Source organism: Budorcas taxicolor, chromosome 21 (genome assembly GCF_023091745.1).
Source record: "Budorcas taxicolor isolate Tak-1 chromosome 21, Takin1.1, whole genome shotgun sequence".
Classification (NCBI taxonomy): Eukaryota; Metazoa; Chordata; class Mammalia; order Artiodactyla; family Bovidae; genus Budorcas; species Budorcas taxicolor.
The window spans coordinates 23023765-23030545 of record NC_068930.1 but is presented as its reverse complement, the minus strand read 5'-3'; the positions used below and the strand labels follow the sequence as shown (position 1 = coordinate 23030545).

Here is a 6781-nt window from a genome sequence, read left to right as displayed (position 1 = left end):
GAAAAACCATCAGTTCAGTCGCTCAGTCGTGTCTGACTCTTGCGACCCCATGGACTTCAGCACGGCAGGCTTCCCCATCCATCACCAACTCCCAGAGCTTGCTCAAATCATGTCCATCGAGTCAGTGATGCCACCCAACCATCTCATCCTCTGTCATCCCCATCTCTTCCTGCCTTCAATCTTTCCCAGCATCAGGGTCTTTTCGGATGAATCAGTTCTTCGTATCAGGTGGCCAGAGTACTGGAGTTTCAGCTTCAGCCTCAGTCCTTCCATGGAAAAACCATAACTTTGACTACATGGACCTTTGTTGGCAAAATAATGTCTCTGCTTTTTAATACACTGTCTAGGTTTGTCATAGCTTTTCTTCCAAGGAGCCAACATCTTTTAATTTTGTGGCTGCAGTCACCATCTACAGTGATTTTGGAGCCCAAGAAAATAAAATGTCTTTCAAGTTAGTTCTTTTAAAATAGTTCTGCTTTGTGTCAATTATACATGAGAAGAAGAAAATATAGAAAATACTAAGCTAAGATGAGAGTGAAAGTCAGTATAAATGGCATAGCAGCTGATTTTATCAGACTTGTAAAGAATCTGGAAAACTGGATTTTCATATGCAATGAAAAAACCGTGCATCTACCAAACACTTCAGGAAGAAATAAAACTGATTCTACACCATTTCTTCCTGAAAACACTATGAAGGAAAACCAAACAAATCCCTGGGCCACTGCCAGGACATACACGTTTGCAAGCCCTGATCTGGAACAAATCAAGCTTGCATGTGCTTATGCCCAGAGTGGGGCCAGGGCCATATGGGTTCTCTCTGAGGGGGAGGGGAAGTGGAACAGGTAGCTGGCATGCCAGCTACGGTTCCAGTGTATTCAAGTGCCAGGTCCTCTATAAGCCATTCATACAGCTTCATTCATTAAATTGACATAGTAGGTATTAAGCCCATTGCACACATGAGAAAACTGAGGCTCTGTAAGGTAACTTACCAGTTTCCTCCACACCCCACAGCCTCCCTGTAACTCTGAGTTTCCATCTCACCTCCTCCTTCCTTCTTTTGTCCTGACCTTGACCTTCCTGGCTCGCCATCTTCCAGTCCACACACCTGGCTGCTGGGCAGGCAGGGCTCAGCCACATCCAGACTGTTCTCTGACAGAGGCACCATGTCCAGGCTCACAGATTAGAGTGGAGGAGGGTCTGTTGGGGAGGCTCAGACAAACCTCCTGTTTTCCAGGTGGGGGGACTGAGGCCCAGAGAGGGCCTTACACAGCTAGAAATCCCATGCCTCTCCTTCTCCAATGCCTCCCTCTGTGCCATTAAATGGATCCAAAGCCTCCCCGTCAGCATCAGACACAGCATCTTTGTTCATTTCCAATCTCTTCTTCCCAGCTTGGAAGCTGCTCACCAGTCTCCCAGGCCAGGAAAATCCTCGTTTAGGTAAGAGTACTTCTAGATCTTTCCAGGCTCACACCTGGATGGCAGCTTTGGAACTTAACAGCCTTCCTCTGTGAGGCTCCACCTTGAATCATGCTGGGTTGAGGTTTCCCGGCCCCAGTGGGGAAAAGTCACGTGTGAAGGCAAAATTGAGAGCAGGGATTCAAATAGTTCCTACTTCCTGTGTCACCTTGTCCCTGTGGCCTTGCTCTCACCACATGGCTCCTCCCTGTTCACCCTGGAGCTGCCCTCCTCCGGGTGGGGCTGTGTCCCCTCAGATGGCAGCTCCTTCTAGAGATGCTGCAGGGAGGCCAGGCCGGGACACGGGTGTCTTCAGGTTGCTGTGGAAGGAGGCCGTGATCCTGAAGGTGTGTCCTGGGTCCCAGAGCACCAAGATATTGTCCTGGGCTCCCACCTGCGGGCCTGCTGACATGCTGGGCTGTAGAGGAAAGTGCTCATACCCACAGCTTTGGGATTTTTATCTGGGGTTCTCTTTTCCTAGGGTTTAGACCTTAGAGAAGACATTTAAGTCCCCCAGCCTTAGTTTTCTCATCAATAAATGGGGTTAGCAGTGCAATCCACAGTTCTTTTATTTTTCAATCCTTGGGGTTAGATAAGCTCCAGAATTCAAGATTTTTCAGCTCCAGAATTCAAGATTTTTCAGCTCCAGACAGATGATACGGTGTATCTACTCTACATGACATCACACTCCACTGGGGTCTGAGAGCACCTTGTAATCATACGCATGAGTGTTTCTAAAACTGAACCCTTTGAACATTCACGCTAAGGGAAATAAATAGAGATAATAAATTCTCTAATATCTGTTCAGGTATAATTTTACTACCAAATAATTTTTTTAAAATGTGTTTTCAATGTTCAGAGACTTCAAGGGATGGCTTTGCAGATAAGGACCATCCTACACTGTGTTTCTGAAGATAATGCCACACAGTTCAGAGAGATCCAAAATGTTGGTAGATTGCGGCCAGAGAGCCAGCTGTGAGGTTTGGGATGAAACAAGTCTTCTGACAAGGCCAAGGCTGATGGGTGGGGGGAACCATTCTGGAGTGACCGTGCTGTTACCCACGCATCTGAGCCATTGGTTCCAACTCCACAGATCCTGAACCTCAGCCGTCACAGGGGCCTGAGTCTTCTCCAGGTGTCTGACTTAACCCTCCTCCAGAGTTGGATCTTTCTCTGATGGGTCATCAGTGAAGACCACTGCCACACTGGTGACTGTGACCTGCCAGATTTCACACCACCATGCCCACCAGGGCGACATCCCCAGAAAAGGATGAATGGGGCAAGGTGTGCTGCCTCCTCCACCTGCCGCAGCTCTGCTCCCCCGGCATGGCCTTCTCCCTGCTGGCCGACATGGGCATCTGGAGAGGAGTCATAGGTGACTGGTCCATGTCCATCTGGTGCGTCTGTTTTGCTGTGACCCTCATCATCTCCATTGTTGAGTTCTGTGATCTCCCATCCTGGTTTTCTTTCTACTGGTACGACTTCCCCGTTACCTAAGCCCGCTACGCCACCCTCGTCTGCCTCTCAGCCTCCATCATCTACTCCACTGCATATGTCTGGTTCCTGCCTTATGGTCCTTCCCAGGACCGGGCCATCACCGCCACTACCTTCTCCTGCATCACATCTGTGTTTATGCCTTGGATGTGGCCTTCGCGTGGAACTGGTATGATCTCGATGGTATCATCTGCTACGTGCACACCGTGCCAGGCCTGCTGAAGGTGCTGGTGTCATCTTTGCCTTCATCAGTAGCCCCTCCCTGGACCTGCACCCTGCTGTGCACCACACGGCCCTGGTGTGGTGTGTGGCCGTGCACTCCATCTACTTCATCCTGGGAGCTGTGGTCCTCCTGTTGAAACTGAGTGAACGGGAATGTAGACTGTGCATCCTGTACCCCATTTTCCAGCTTGTGCTCACCTTGTTCTCTATCCTCCTCTACATCAGCACTGTGATTCTCTGGCCTCTCTACTAGTTCAATGAGGAGTTCGGGGGGCAGTCCCAGCGGTCCAGTGTTGTGAGCTGCAGTGATGAGCTCGCCTACGACATGTGCCTCTAGGATCACCTACTGCCTGTGCCCGTCCTGACAGCCATCAGCCTGCTGATGTGCATGGTCGACCTGGGGTATTGGGCCCACCAGGTTTCTGTAGGGACTGAGGATGTCTCCAGTGCTCCTGATTCTTCCCAGTCCTATCATCCTATGACTTCCTCTTCCTGGCTCCCCTCTCTCCCTTCTCACATCCTTCTCCATTCATCTCACTCTCTTTATGTTTCCTTCCCTCCTTCTGCTGTGTCTCCTTCTTCTTTTGTTGCCCACATCCTGTTTTGCCTCTTTCTGTTGCTTCTCTCATCTTTTCTATATTTTCTGTTTTTTGCCCCTCTTTCATTCATCCTTGGCTTTCTCATCTCCTGTGTCCTGACCACCTCTCCCCATCTTCCTTCTTCTGATCCATCAGGACCTGAGACTCCTTCCTTCTCTGTCCACCACCCCCTCCCACCTCCTAAGGTGCTCACTCCACAGCACACAGCCCTCTGTGCAGCTGTTCACACCCTGAGCCTCCAGAGGGGCCTCATTGACAAAGCATGTCTGTACACCCTGGTGGTGTCTTAGTTGGTGGTATTGGGGGGTGGGAGTTGGAAGTGTGAGGATGGGTAGCTAGGGAATGGACTCCTCTTTATCCATTCCTCCACTGATGAACATTTAGGCTGTGTCCATGTCTTGGCTATTGCAAACAGCACTGCAATGAACATCGGGGTGCATGTATCTTTCCAGATAATGTTTTTCTCCAGATATATGCCTATGAGTGTGATTGGAGGGGAATATGGTAGCTCTATTTTTAGTTGTTTAAGGAACCTCCATACTGTCCTCTGGGTTTCCCTGATGGCTCAGACAGTAAAGAATCCACCTGAAATGCAGGAGACCTGGGTTTGATCCCTGGGTTGAGAAGATCCTCTGGAAAAGGGAACGGCTACCCACTCCAGAACTCTTGCCTAGAGAATCTCGTGGACAGAGGCGCCTGGCAGGCTACAGTCCATGGGGTTGCAAAGAGTCAGACAAGGCTGAGCAACTATCATATACTATTCTCCATAGTGGATGTACCAATGTACATTCCCACCAACTGTGTAGGAGGGCTCCCTTCTCTCCACACCTTCTCCAGCATCTATTGTTTGTGTGGATTTTTTGATGATAGTCATTCTGGCTGGTGAGAAGTGATATCATTGTTTTGATTTGCATTTCTCTAATAAATAACAATGTTGAACATCTTTTCATGTACCTATTGCTATCTGTATGTCTTGAAGAAATGTCTTATGTTTCCTGCCCATTTTTTGAGTGGATTGTTTGCTTTGATGCTGCTAAATGTCACAAGCTTTTTGTAAATTTTGGAGACTAATCCCTTATTGGTCATGTCATTTGCAAATATTTTCTCCCAATCTGTGGGTTGTCTTTTCATTTTGTTTATTGTTTCCTTTGCCTGCAGAAGCTTTAGAGTTTAAGCAGGTCCCATTTATTTTTGTTTTTATTTCCATTATTCCTAGAGACAGATCAAAAAAGATATTGCTGTGATTTATGTCAGGCAAGGCAACCTACAGATTCAATGCAATCCCTATCAAATTACCAATGGAATTTTTATAGAACTAGAACAAAAAATCTCAAAATCTGTATGGAGACACAAAAGACCCTGGATAGCCAAAGCAATCTTGAGAAAGAAAAGTGGAGCTGGGAGAATCAGGTTCCTTGAATTCAGAGTATACTATAAAACTACAATCATCAAAACAGTATGATACTCGCACAAAAATAGAAATTATGGATCCATGGAAAGAACAGAAAACTGAGAAATAAGTCCATGAATCTATAGACCCAGTGACTGAACTGGGTCTCTTATATCTCTTGCATTGACAGGCAGGTTCTTTACCACTCGCACCATCTGGGAAACCCTATGGACAATTAATCTATGACAAAGGAGGCAAGACTACCCGTTGTTGGAAAGACAGTCTCTTCAACAAATGGTGCTGGAAAAACTGGACAGCTACATGTAAAAAATGAAATTAGATCATATTTAAACTGCATACACAAAAATAAGCTCAATATGGATTAAGGACCTAAATGTGAGACTGGACACTATAAAACTCAGAGAGGAAAACATAGGCAGAACACATTCCAACTAGCTATGTTTTCTGTACTTTCCTTTTTTTTTTTTTTTTTTTACAAAATTATTCATTCTTGCATTAACAAATGTGTGATTGAGCCTCCAATAAAAATAATAATGACCAGGTGACTTGAAATGATTGACTTGATGTATAGCTTGTAAGATCCATGATTGTAATAGTGTAACTCTAGATATGGGAAGAAGGAACAGGACGGAATCATTACCTGGAGCTGACAGACTAGTAAGGCAGGTGGCCTAGAGGCTTTTGGCTACTGGTAACAGAAACTGAGTAATAGCACACTGAGTGGCCTGTATAAAAAATCCTCTCCCTTCCTGGGAATGAGCATTCCTAGGACCCAGGGACAAATTGGTCAAAAGTGTCTCCCAAGCCTTGCTTGAAATTTAGAGGGGAATGGCCTTAGGATTGTGTAATAAAGAGTGTTCAAACCACCCAGTTCTACAAGAATCAAGTCATTAGCTACTGCCATCACTGACCCAGAATCCACCCTGGAAGGAATTCACGACAAAGACCATGATAAGGCAATTTGTCCTCTGGGAAAACTGGCAGAACCAGCCTTCAGATACTTAGACATTTCCAGTAGAAATGTTTACAGACCCAATTTCTTACATCTTGCCATACTATAAAAGCACTAAAACCATTAACTATGGTATCTGGTCTTTTTGAAGATCAATAACTTTGTCAAGAATTGTGCTTGGTTGCATGATTCAGCTTCCCTGAATCACATACATAGTGGCCCCCATTTACCTCTTTGGCACAGTTCTTACAGCTTCCTGAAAGAATGTCTTGCTGGTTATAATTTTTATATTGCCTTGAATAAAATTTTTCATTTCTTTCTTAATTGATTTTCACTTATTTTTTCATAGATATGAGCAAGTGTGCATTTATAAATATTTCCATAAGTTAAGTGAAGGAAATTCATATTCTTCTATTTTCATGAATTAAATTGAACATAGTTCTGTGACCTCACTTCCCAGGAGGATGGAGATGCCTCTGTGCTTTAGTGAAAGATCTGTTGTCCAGGTGGGCTCACCTGAGGGACTCACTGTCCAAGTCTTGTGGTTCTTGAGGGTGGCTGCTCCATCCCTTCTGTTGGGGAGTTAAGGGTCATTTGTCACAATTCCAAGGCTGGTCAAGTCCCTTCACTGTGGAGCTCAAAAGAGAG

At 45.8% G+C, this 6781-nt stretch overlaps 1 pseudogene; it reads left to right on the top strand.

Annotated features, from left to right (window-relative positions):
* The first annotated feature begins 2694 nt into the window (after nucleotides 1-2694).
* LOC128066994 (myeloid-associated differentiation marker-like) lies at nucleotides 2695-4060 on the top strand (annotated as a pseudogene).
* The last annotated feature ends 2721 nt before the right edge of the window (nucleotides 4061-6781 follow it).